Genomic DNA, 12,017 nt, shown 5'->3' with positions numbered 1-12,017 from the left:
ATTGAACTTGGAATGAAAACCGTGTGAAGGTGAGGTCTGGCTTGTTCCAACATCCCTCCGTTGCCTCCGTACACAGGAACACTGGGTGCTGACTATACCTCAGATGTGGGCTTCTGACAAATGCATGCTGACCCCTGAAAACAGCATGCAAGGCCCTGGAGATACACTGATGAACAGGACAGACAAATACTTGCCTTACACAGCTAACACTGGGGTGGCTGCAGAAAATGACATGTAAACTAGTATATAAAAATCTTCCACATGGTGAGAAATGAATGAAGAGAGCAAAACAGGCAAAGGGGGAGAATGACTAGGGGTGGGTGTGCTTCAGGGAAGTGGGCAGGGGAGCCCTCTCTCAGGGGCGCATTTAGGCCAAGATGTGAATCTGGGAAAGAACCAGTCAGGCTAAGATCCACGGTGCAACTGGAGAACCTACGTGAAGCAGCCCCGCAAACAACTAGGGGGGCCCTGCTGGCGATGGCCCTGACACCACTAACCCCACGGGGGCTGAAAGCTGCATATGGTGCAGAGGAGGAAGAAATTGCCCTCAATGCCCTAAGGGTCCCAGGGTCATCAAACTGACAAAAGCAGGCACAGGAGAAAAGCCTACAGACTCAGTCAGTGTAAGTCCTAGTGACACAGAGCCTCCACCAGGATACGAGGACCCACGGGACAGGCGGGCGTGGTAATGAGCGGACAGTTGTGGCGCCTGGGGGAAGACCTAGCCCGGCCTGCTGGTTAGACTCTGCTTGGCATCCTGGTCTTGGAGAAAAGCGTGTTCTGTCCTTCCCAGGGCAGGAGTAGTGAGGCCTCCTCTGCCATGAGGATTTTATGACCTGTTCCAGGGAAGAAGGGCAAGGTGGGGAGGACTTCCGAGCGACCTTCCTGCTTCTGCCATTATCTCAACCCCCCGCTTTTCAGATACTCAGTATGCCAAAGAGCCGCATTTGATGGCAAGACCCGCAGCCCATCACTGCCCCGGTGATGTCTGAATCAGATAGGCTGGGCAGTGGGGTGGAGGAAAAGGGTGAGCAAAGGGTCTGCTGAGCAGGACAGAGGCAAGGCCATCTAGGGGAATCGGGCTGAAGTTTCGGGGAGCACTCCCTGTGGGGTCCCACGCCGGCTCTGGCTGGCTCTGAGAGGGCCTTCTGTGTGCTTCCTGCCTCTTTGGCCTCCCCGTGTCCCAGCGCTGAGGACGGGCATGTCCACGTGGTCAGAAGAGTGCAAGGGGACCCTCCAGGCCAGGCAGGGGAGGGGCCGGCCCCGACGTCTGGGCGCAGGCCCGGCGCTGCTGGAGGCCGCGGCTGCGAGCCCGCCTGGCGCGCGCACTGGGCCCTGGGGCTCTGCAGTGGGGGAAGCAAGTTTGCTGCGCCTCAGCGCAGACAGGCCACCCCAGGGCCGCAGGCAGAGAAGTGAGCCGCGGCCCAGCCGGGGCACCGCCTGTCTCCTGGCCGGGTGCGGGACGCCTGCCGCTTTCCCGCGGCTCGCGTCGCCTCCGGTCCGCCCTCCCTCACACCTACAGCTGCTGGCCTGACGCTCAGACACAGCTTCCTGCCGGCGCCGGGGCGGAGCACCGCCCCCCGGAAAGCGTCCTGACACCGTCAAAGTCAGTCTGGGTCCTGAGGGCCTTCCTAACACCGGTGCCGCAGTGCCCCAAGCACCCCTGGTGGGCCCTGACGCGGGGGGAGGCCGAAGCTGGAGCGGACGAGGCCGCGGTTTGCAGGCCTGCGCGTGGGCTGAGGCCGTGGGCAAGGCCCCCGTCCGCCGATTGGAAACCAGGGAGCCCGGATGGTTTCGAAGGGGAGCGTCGGAGCGGTCGTGCGCTCGGTGCACGCTGGGGGGACCGGGCTGAGGGAAGACGGGAGCAGTCAGAGGACTTCCCAGTCTGCCTGACGGCTGAGACAGCGCTTCTGGATCTCCCGTCAGCACGGGCAGCAGCTCGTCCCAGACGCACCCCTCCCACCCTAACCACCTAGTTGTAGAAAAAAACTCGATTCCCTTAAAAAGGTCGTCTAATATGCAAATTTCAGTGAGAAATTTAGTAAATAAAAGATTCCTCTCTCTGCCCTCGAGCTTAATTTTCTCACCCACTAACCCGGCCGTAATGGAGGAGGAAGCCCCTGCTCAGTGCTCAGTGTGGCTCTTCCAGGAGCACAAGTTCCTGTCTCACTGCTCTGCACGCTCACAGCTGCGAGGCGCTCTGCGAGCTCGGGGCTTCATCAGGACCCCAGGCCGGTGCACTTCTGCACCCAAGCCTCCATCACAGGCAATGCTGGTGCCCTGAGAAGCCAGAGGAAAGGGCCGGCAGAGGAACCTGGCCCCTGGTGGAAATGCACCCTGACCAGCAGCGTCGCTCCCTGTTGGATTTCTCTGCTGGAATTTCCAGAAAAAGGCCTTACTTCCAAGAAAAACGCATGTTCGCGGACTCGGTCAGAGGGCAGGTCTTCTCAGTCTTGGAATGAACCAAGCACGGGCCGGTAGAGGGGCAGACTCCTCGTTTCCTTTCCCTGCGCATCCGTGTGGTGTGTCAGCTCTCCCTCCCCCTGGGTGACATGTGCGATTCCTTGTCCTTCTAAACTCTCAGACCCGAGGCAGGACGCACGGCCACGTGCTGCTGGCTTCCCCACAAAGCCAGCCTAGAGACTGTGGCCAAGCAGGTTCCCGGCCATTGATTGACTGACTTTATATCTGAGACGCACTGAAGAAACAGTTCAAAGGTGATTGTATGGCTCCGATGGGAGTCTTGGGAGCTAGTACGCGGACGTGGGGAAACTTCTAAGCAGGGCTGAGTCTGAGTGTCGGGGAAAACGCAGCGTGATTGGGAGGGAGGCACATTTCACCAAGGATACGCTCCATTATCTTGGTTTTACATTTAAATTAAACATTTGGATGACACATTAAGGGCAATTTCCTCAGCGTGATCGGGCTGCCGATTAGAGATTGGCGGCTTCCAGAGTATTCCGTTTGGCTGCTAATTGGTGAGGGGCTGTTCCCGCTGCGAGCTCACCGCCCTGCAGCGCTGCAGAGCGCGCCGTTAGCGCACAGCAGAGTCTGGAGACCCTGCGCTGAGCCGGGCTCTGGGCTGCCTCCCTGACCACATAGAGAGCAAAAGGCCACCAGGTGTAGGGAGGCCTCCGCCTCCCCCAGGGGGCCTGGCCGCGGGTCCTTCGCGGCCGAGAGGTGGTTTCTGGGGCGCCCTCCTCCCCAGACGGTGAGGTCTGGCGCTGCGAGGGGGATCGCATGTGGATGGGCAAGGGATGTACCATGTATGGGCGGAGGCTCCTGGCCCTCCTCTCTCAGTGGCCTGGAGACCGAGAGGGACCAGGAGGCCATCAGTAGGTCATCGGTGTCGCCAGAACTACTGCGATGGCCTCTTGACCCGCTGCTGCTCTGCTTCCGCCTTCGCCTCTCTAGCGCCAGTCAGCAGGGCAGGCCGAGTGAGCCTGTCAAAACCCAGGTTTCACCACACGCCTTCCAATGGCTTCTGTCTTAGTAATGTCACTTAGGACCCCCTGTTAGGGTGCAGGCTTCCGAGGCTTCCCCAGAGAACAAACTACACAGGCATAGAGATGTAAATTCAAGCAAAGTCTTTATTCAGCCAACTAGTTGGGGTCCAAGTCAGCCCGATGCAGTGGGTCTCAACAAGGACCCCGAGCACTCAGAGCCAAGGGTTTATATAGCAATTTCAAAGCACTTAACTCATAGCAATTTTCTATAACTATACATTATTCTTGCAAGACATATATCCTGGGGTTAAGCAAGGGCAGGGTAAGACTACTCCTCAATGGTTAGGGAGGTTCTGCACGATAAGCTTGGTATGTAAGATTTACTGACCAAGGTTAGCTGACCAAGGGTCACAGCTGCCCACCACCCGGTGCTCATGATTAACTTGTTTTTCAAGGCCTTACCCAGTTCCAGTTTTTCTTTCTAAGTCACATACTCAGAAAATGGCTTCTAGGCCTTTAAGATGGCTATGCTTATGCTAACCTATTTCTATTCTTACATTCCCCTCTTCTTCTTGTATCTATTTCAATCATGAAATTAGGGGTCATCTGTTTGGTTAACACTCTGATAGTTCTGTCTCAACACTATGATTTGCACGGTGCTAATGCATTCTTTGATAAAGGTAACACATGGAGTGACTCCGGTTTGGCGGGCCTACTACTTGTTAGAATAAGCTGGGGTGGTGTTGATTACTTCTGTCTTGTTGTAGAGGGAGGTGTAAGTTTCAGGAACTCTCTCAATGCAGGTTCTTTGCCTACTTGCAGAGGATAAAGTGAGTCTCGGTCTTTGTCTTCTACAGATAGGGACTCTAGCTGCTGCTAGGGAAAAGGGGCGATGACCGCTCTGGCTGCTTCGTGCTGAGAAGGGGGTGCAGTAAAGGGTGCAGCTAGGTCTCTATTACTGGTCAGTTGAGAGGGCTTCAGAAGGCTGGCGCTTCTATTACTATTTGCAGTTTTGTGGCTTCTAGGCAAGATAAAACAAATTGTGTTATTAGGTTATGTAGCAACATCTGGAGTTGGATTTTCTATTCTGGAGGCTGCAGTTATTGAAACAATACTTTTCTCTAAAATCACCCTCATTTTTATTAGAAGTAACCAGGTTAAGAAAATAATTAACAGCTGGCTTGATCATTTGCACAAGTGCAGCAAGAAGAGCAATTGATTACACAGGCTCTTTTAAATATGCTTTGCTGGAACTTTTTGTAAGGAATTTCAGATTGAACTTTTAAAGGCCTCTTGAGGCCAGACAGCCAAGCTAGACTTGCCATCAGGCTTTGCCTGCAGTACCTGTAGATTTGGATGAATTCTTCTCTTCTCGAGGTCTCTGAACCTGCTAGGAAGTGACCTTCTTTACTCACCTGGTAAGGCTGCTGGGAACTCTGTAAGCAAGGTACCAGGCCAGTTCTTCCAAGGGGCTTTGTTGGCTTTATAAAGTCAATCTTAGTTCCTTAAAGTTGTTCACATCTGAGTCCATGCACATGTCTCTCAGGTATGACATTCCAGTCAAAGCCCTGGCAGTATAACCAGTGTTCTTAAGTAGTCTTCTCACAAGGAAAGCAGATTCTTATTGAACTCATGCAAATAAACATACTGCCATGGAATACAAAAACAGTCACTGAAAGTTTTTAAACTCTGGAGGGATCAGGTAGAGAGAAGGAAGTTTCAATTCTGCTCATAAAGATAGTCATTTACTAAACTGTTGTCAGTTTAAGAGAACAAGGTTAAAACACTTTATCAGCAACATTTGAAACAAAAAGACACAAAATCATTTTCTTTAGTTTATGTAATCTTATGTAACTAATACCTGTTCTGCTGAAATCTAGTTCTTTACCAGTTTAGGGATAATACTATAAATGACAAAAGACTTACAAATGACAATGGTTAAAGATCTGATGAGAGCTTACTGTAAGACAGTTGACATAAGGAAATTCTGATATTTCTGTAATACAAAACATTTAGTAACAAAGTTTAGCATCATTCTCTTTGACAGTGCTTTCCTGGTAAATAAATATATATATATCAGATAAATAAGCCAAATTAGTCAAATACTTTCTCTAATGAGAAAAAATTCTTCTGACATGTTCCAGGGGCCCTCTGGAAAATATCAGAGTTAACTAGAGGTAAAAGCACTTTTTTTTGAACTTAGCATAAGTGTCCAAGACCAGATACAAAAAAAGCAGAGAAAGTGCTTAAGTCTACAGGTCTTCTCTGAAAGCTTCAAGAATGTTTTACTCTTTAATAGTAGATATAAGCTGCTATGCAAATTCTATTAAAAGCTCTAAGATCATTTGCATTAAAAAATATGAAGAGTCCTCTGAAGGACTACTACTAGTAAGATGGCAAACTTCCGGCTTCTCTTCGGGGGTCCTTGGTTTCCGCTGGCGCCACTTGAAGCCCAATCACCTCTCGCTCCCCTCCCAATCCCAGCACCTAGCCAACAGCCACCAGCTCTGTAGAAGTGACACCTCAATCAATTCATGCCCCTTCCTATATAACCTAGCACCTTTCCCTAATAAAGCGGAACTCTCCGGTTAATTGCTGCTATGTGTCGCTCCTTTCCTTTCATCCCCCATGTTGTTTTTTTTTTTTTTTAAACATACAGCATATAAATTAAACAAGAAGACCTGGTGGTTGTCAAAAAAAATCTATTACAACCTTTCTCAAAAGTGGTCACACGTTTGTCCATTTAAACTTTTACAGTGAAACTTGTTTTTCTGGGAGAAACATAATCTTGTCTAGATTCTAGTTTAATTTTTAAGAATAAATTTTGGTTTGTTAACTAAGTGCATTTAATCAGCTGAAAAAAGCTTTGTTACCATTCTGCTTAGGTGGATAAATTAAGAAAACAAATAATCAGTAACAACTTTAATCATTTGTTGGTTAGAGATTTTTCCACTTATAAAAATATATGGAATAAATAATTCAATTACTCAGGCCATGCAATCGTTTTCAATAACAAAGTATTTCAAAGGCAAATAAAGCTTATACAGTTGTTAACAAACTTTAGCTTTTCGTCTTTTTAATATTACGATTTCATTTTTTTTTTTTTTTAATATTCTGGCAACTCACTGAGACTTTAAGCATGAGAAACTGCTTTGATCTTTCAACATTAAGAGCAGACTAACAGTTAAAGAAAACTGTTTAACTGGAAACGAGATTCTAATTTTGCTGTGCACTTGATATCAAGACTCACTTGCTTTAATTTCACTAGGCACGACTATATCTATAAGAATATAGTAATTTATTCTTCATTTGCTCCATGGTCCCAAGCACATAAACCGGTGAGAATTATGCCTGGGCTTGCCTGCGGCTTGACTGGGTTTATCTCACCTTATCTCTAAACATCTTGACCCTCCCCCCAAAGCAACAGGCTGAGCGGATCTTCCACAACAAAAGGCACCACGCTGTTTTCTTTCTTTAAATAAATAGCTGTACTTTAGAACAAAGTTACTTTCTTTTATCACAAAACACATTTTTTAGCATGCAGAAGAGTTTTCATTCTTTATACTTTTTCTTATTAAAACATACATTTTTTAGCATAGAGAAATGTTTTATTACTTTAAGTAGTTTTAGTTAAAACTTAAAACCATTAGAAACTTTAATTTCCAGTGAACACCGAGAAGCAGGCCATTGTAAACTGTTAAACTAACATTCTTTAGATTGACAAATTTATGAACACATTTTATAATTTCTGTAACCATGAGCTTTACAGCACAATCTCTCATAGAGTATATCTTCTTAACTTAGCAAAACTTTAAGGTTTTAGGTTTCTACAAAGATTCTCAGGCAGTAGGTAGGTATACACACTGTAACACACAATTAAAAAGAGGTTCACTTGCTTCAGTCATTTAGTTCACTCATTTGTAACAACTATTCTAGATTACTTACAAGACCTTTACTGAATATTAGACAAAGCCAAGCCTTTAAGCATTTTATTTTTAAAAGATTTAGCAGATAACATGACTTAAATGACCTCAGGTAAATTTAGGCAGCTGATAACCACAAGGACATGCCCGCCTCAGGCAAACTCAAATTAGCATTAATGCTTAACACTTTTTATCAGGTTTTCTGGAAGTTTTAGAATACCCAATTTTTACAAGCGCTTGTCTTTAAATCAATTTCATTAATACCATCCGGAGGTAGAAAGATATATTCATTTACACACTTAGGGGGTCGTCTGAGTCTGACCCATGGTGAGAAAGAAGGAAAAAGAATATGAGGGAGACAAAGGCGAAGGATGAAGATGCCACTTCAAACAAAATGACTGTTGTATGTGCTTGTGAACGAGTGCCTGTCGTTGCACAGTTTTCCTTCCACGGGGGACGCGAATTTATCTGGGATTCGCGGCTGTGACCCCCTTATCCTGTCACGGGAGTCTTCTAGCGGCGGGCGCCCTAATGGCTCTTAATTGCCCGACCCGTGCCCGCGGGGAATGATGTAGTGGCAGAAAGGAGGAACGGAGAGAGCAGGAGAACCTTAGAACAAGGAAACTTAAAATGAGAAGCACAAAAAAATATAAACTGAAACCAAAACACAGTAAAACAGTCAATGATAACACTAAGCACACACACACCACATCTGATCGCACTCGTTCGGACCGGTCCTTCTCTCACTCTGGTGCGCACCACACTCACCACTTTCAGGGTCTTCAAAAACTCTCGTAATTCTCCTGAAGGGCGTCCACTCGGACTGCCGCAGGGTGACGAGCTCGATCTTTTCCTCCTCGGGCGCCAGTTTTCTGCCGATCGGATTTGCCTTCCTAAGGCCGAGTCACTCGGACCTTAGGGCCAGGATTGGTTACCTGGACTTTTACCCAGGGTCACTAACCTGGGGGCCGGGACTACCAGCCCGGACTTCCTCACTCGGGACTACTAACCCGAGACCATACACGGGATGGCGACTCCCGCTTTATAATGGATTTATGCAGACACGAGGGGGCGACCCTCAAATTACACTGCCCCGTCCGGACAATTAGACCTTGCCTCCAGCTGTCCTTTGTTCTCAGGGAAGCTGCTCGTATCCCGGACGAGCCCCCAAATGTTAGGGTGCAGGCTTCCGAGGCTTCCCCAGAGAACAAACTACACAGGCATAGAGATGTAAATTCAAGCAAAGTCTTTATTCAGCCAACTAGTTGGGGTCCAAGTCAGCCCGATGCAGTGGGTCTCAACAAGGACCCCGAGCACTCAGAGCCAAGGGTTTATATAGCAATTTCAAAGCACTTAACTCATAGCAATTTTCTATAACTATACATTATTCTTGCAAGACATATATCCTGGGGTTAAGCAAGGGCAGGGTAAGACTACTCCTCAATGGTTAGGGAGGTTCTGCACGATAAGCTTGGTATGTAAGATTTACTGACCAAGGTTAGCTGACCAAGGGTCACAGCTGCCCACCACCCGGTGCTCATGATTAACTTGTTTTTCAAGGCCTTACCCAGTTCCAGTTTTTCTTTCTAAGTCACATACTCAGAAAATGGCTTCTAGGCCTTTAAATGGCTATGCTTATGCTAACCTATTTCTATTCTTACACCCCTAAGCTCCCCTCCTCGTCTCTGATCCCTCCCACTGTTCTGCTGCAGCCGTCCAACTCTCCGAGCACCAGGATATGCTGCTTCCTTCACCCAGGAGGCTCTTCCAAATACCTGTGGGTCTGACTCCTTCACCTCCTTTAGGCGCCTTCCTCAGTGTCTCCTCCAGGGAGTTCTGCCCCCACCCCTACAGCAAGTTTATAGTTGCAGCGAATCCTCACCTCCAGCCCCCGTCCTAAGGCTGCTCAGTGTGTAGCCCTGCTCTGGTTTATTCCCATGATCTTTTTACCTTCTAATAGAATGTGGAATATACTCATTTTGTTTTTTTCTCCTTCCTCTACAGGTAAGCTTATGAGGGCAAGAAATATTGTGTTTTGTTTCCTAATAGATACCTAGATCGGTGTTTCATATATTACATGCTCAATATGTAGTAAGTAAATGAAATTAGATTAATTAGATGAATGAAAAATCGTGGGGAACTTCCTATGCATAGAAAAGATACAAAGGAATCACAAAGAGGAATTCTTCATTTTACTGGGTACAAGTTTAAAACTTTTTATGTATAACAAAAATACAAAAGGATGCTACTTATCTTATATTTCAGAAAACCACCAAATCTATCTTAATGTAAGAACTTTTTGATTTTGGAGTAATGCTCACAATAAAAATTTAAGCTTTTAGTCACTTTTTCCACCTCTGGGAAAAAAAAGAGCTGAGGTTATTATATGCACCTTTTCTGAATGCTGCCTACATAGGTTTTATTTTCTCCATAATACTGATATAAATTTGGATATAGTTATGGGACTGCTATCCACTCTTAATTTCTATTCATTCTATTTTTTCAAAATTTCTATTAGCCCCTTGATCCAAATTTTTATTCTAATCACTATTTTAAGCAAGTGAAATCTAAAAAATTAGGAAAGACATTTTGAGCAATCACTGGAATTTAAAATGTTTTTTTTTTAATGCACATGGAATTATCTTAATGGTATTAAATGCCTTTGCTACAAATAATCTAAGGAACTTATATAAAAAGATTTTAGGTAATGAAGGCCAGTTTTTGACAACTGTTTTTCAATCAGGAGTGTTTGGATTACAGCAGAGAGCAGACTGAGGTGGCTGCCGGCTGATTCCCCAGTGCTCGTCCCGGTGCCAGAGGGAGGGGGCTCACAGGGGGCCCACGCACAGCCGGAAGAGGCTTATGAGCGCACCCCGCACTGCAGGTGAGAAAACCACAACTCAGGAGTTAGGGAGATTCCAGGCTAAGTAGCTAAAACCATGATTTTAGTTTGATTACACTAAAAACTCTGAAGTGTAATTCTTTATTTTAACCACTTAGTGTTAGTACTAATATTAAAGACATAGGAAGTTAGGCATAAACTGCTAAAATATTCTTTCTAAAGAAACTAACATTTAGAAATTTTTAAATGTTCATTTTTTTTCTGTAACATTTTATTGAGAAATATAATGCAATAACAGGAAAGTGCATAAAACAAATATACAACCTGACAATTTGCTGTAATGTAAACACCCATGAAACCACCGTTAGGTAAGGAAATGAACTATTGATTTCCAGCACCCAGAAGACTCCTGTGTGCCTCTTCCTCCCTTCCCAGAGGTAATCAGTGTCCTGGCTTGAATTATGATAATCAATTCCTTGCTTTGCTTTAGATTTAAATCTAGATTCATTACAATGTATATGCACATATGCGTATTATAATATTTTAGTTGGTCATTTTGGACAATTTTTCTTATCTGCTGAGTATGCACCCCTAAAAATTATACTTGTCTTTCATGACCTTAGGAAAACATTTTATCTTTCCCCATAATGATGTTAGCTTAGGGTTTTCATAAATGCCCTTTATCAGGTTGAGGAAGTTTCATTTTATTCCAAGTTTGCAGGGAATTTTTATCATGAATAGATGTTGAATTTTGTCAAAAGGTTTCTCTATGTCAATTGATATGACCTTGTGGTATTTCTTTTTTACAATGTTATGGTGAATTATATAGATTGGTTTTGAATATTGAACCAGCTTTGCATTTCTGAGATAAACCCTACTTGGTCATGATGTATTACTCTTTTCACTTTTTATTGCTGGATTTCATTTGCTAATGCTTTTTGAGTATTTTTGCATCTAAGTTCATAAGGGATACTGGTCTGTAGATTTCCTTTGTTGTACAATCAGTCTGATTATGGGATTAGGGTAATGGTGGCCTCATAAAATGAGTTAAGGAATGTTTCCTCCTTTATTACTTGCTAGGAGAGATTAGTAGAATAGTGTTATGGAAATCATGTAGAATGGTTCTTTAAATGTCTCAGAAGATTCTCCAGTGAAACCCTCTAGGCCTAGTTGCTTCTTTTTCAGAAGTTTTCAAACCATGACTTTCATTTCTTTCAGTTATAAGAGAACATACTATATTTCATCTTGAGTGAGTTTGGGAGCTTGTAGTCTTCAAGGAATCAGTCCATTTTCATAAATCATGAAATGTCTGTACATAAAGTGTTCCCAGTATTCTAATTAACCTCTTAATGTTTATGGGGCCTATAGTGATATCCTTTCATTCCTACAGTTGGTAATTTGTGTCCCCCTGCCCTCTCTCCTTTGGCCAATATTGAAAGACCTTTGTTACTTTTATTGATCTTTCCAAAGAGTTAGCTCTTTGCTTCATCAATTTTCTCTTGTTTTTCTGGTTTCCATTTTATTCATTTCTGTGGTTACCTTCATTATTTTCTTATCTTAGGTTGCTTTGGGTTTATGTAGAAGTGTGTTGTTTAATTTCCAATTATTTGGAGATTTTTCCTGCTATTTTCTGTGATTCATTTCTAGTTTCATTTCATCATAGAGAACATACTTTTCATGACTTCAATTCTTTTAAATTTGTTAAGGTTTATTTTACCACTCAGAATATGGGCTGTCTTGTGAATCTTTCATATACATTGATTGATTTTTGAATATTGAACCGTCTTTCCTGGGGCTAACTGAACT

At 44.7% G+C, this 12,017-nt stretch overlaps 1 long non-coding RNA gene across 2 annotated transcripts; it reads right to left on the bottom strand.

Annotated features, from left to right (window-relative positions):
- Window positions 1-3,573: 3,573 nt before the first annotated feature.
- LOC140844007 (uncharacterized) lies at window positions 3,574-8,969 on the bottom strand. Of its 2 annotated transcripts, none has more exons than XR_012122063.1 (3): window positions 8,138-8,969; window positions 4,862-5,093; window positions 3,574-4,467 (listed from the first exon to the last, which is right to left on the bottom strand). It is a non-coding gene; the product is annotated as an uncharacterized lncRNA (long non-coding RNA). The 2 variants fall into 2 exon arrangements; XR_012122064.1 differs by having other exon boundaries at window positions 4,862-5,014; window positions 8,138-8,968.
- Window positions 8,970-12,017: the final 3,048 nt, after the last annotated feature.

This window comes from Manis javanica, chromosome 10 (assembly GCF_040802235.1).
Source record: "Manis javanica isolate MJ-LG chromosome 10, MJ_LKY, whole genome shotgun sequence".
Lineage (NCBI taxonomy): Eukaryota > Metazoa > Chordata > Mammalia > Pholidota > Manidae > Manis > Manis javanica.
The sequence above is the reverse complement of the archived record's forward strand: the minus strand, read 5'-3'. Positions and strand labels throughout refer to the sequence as shown.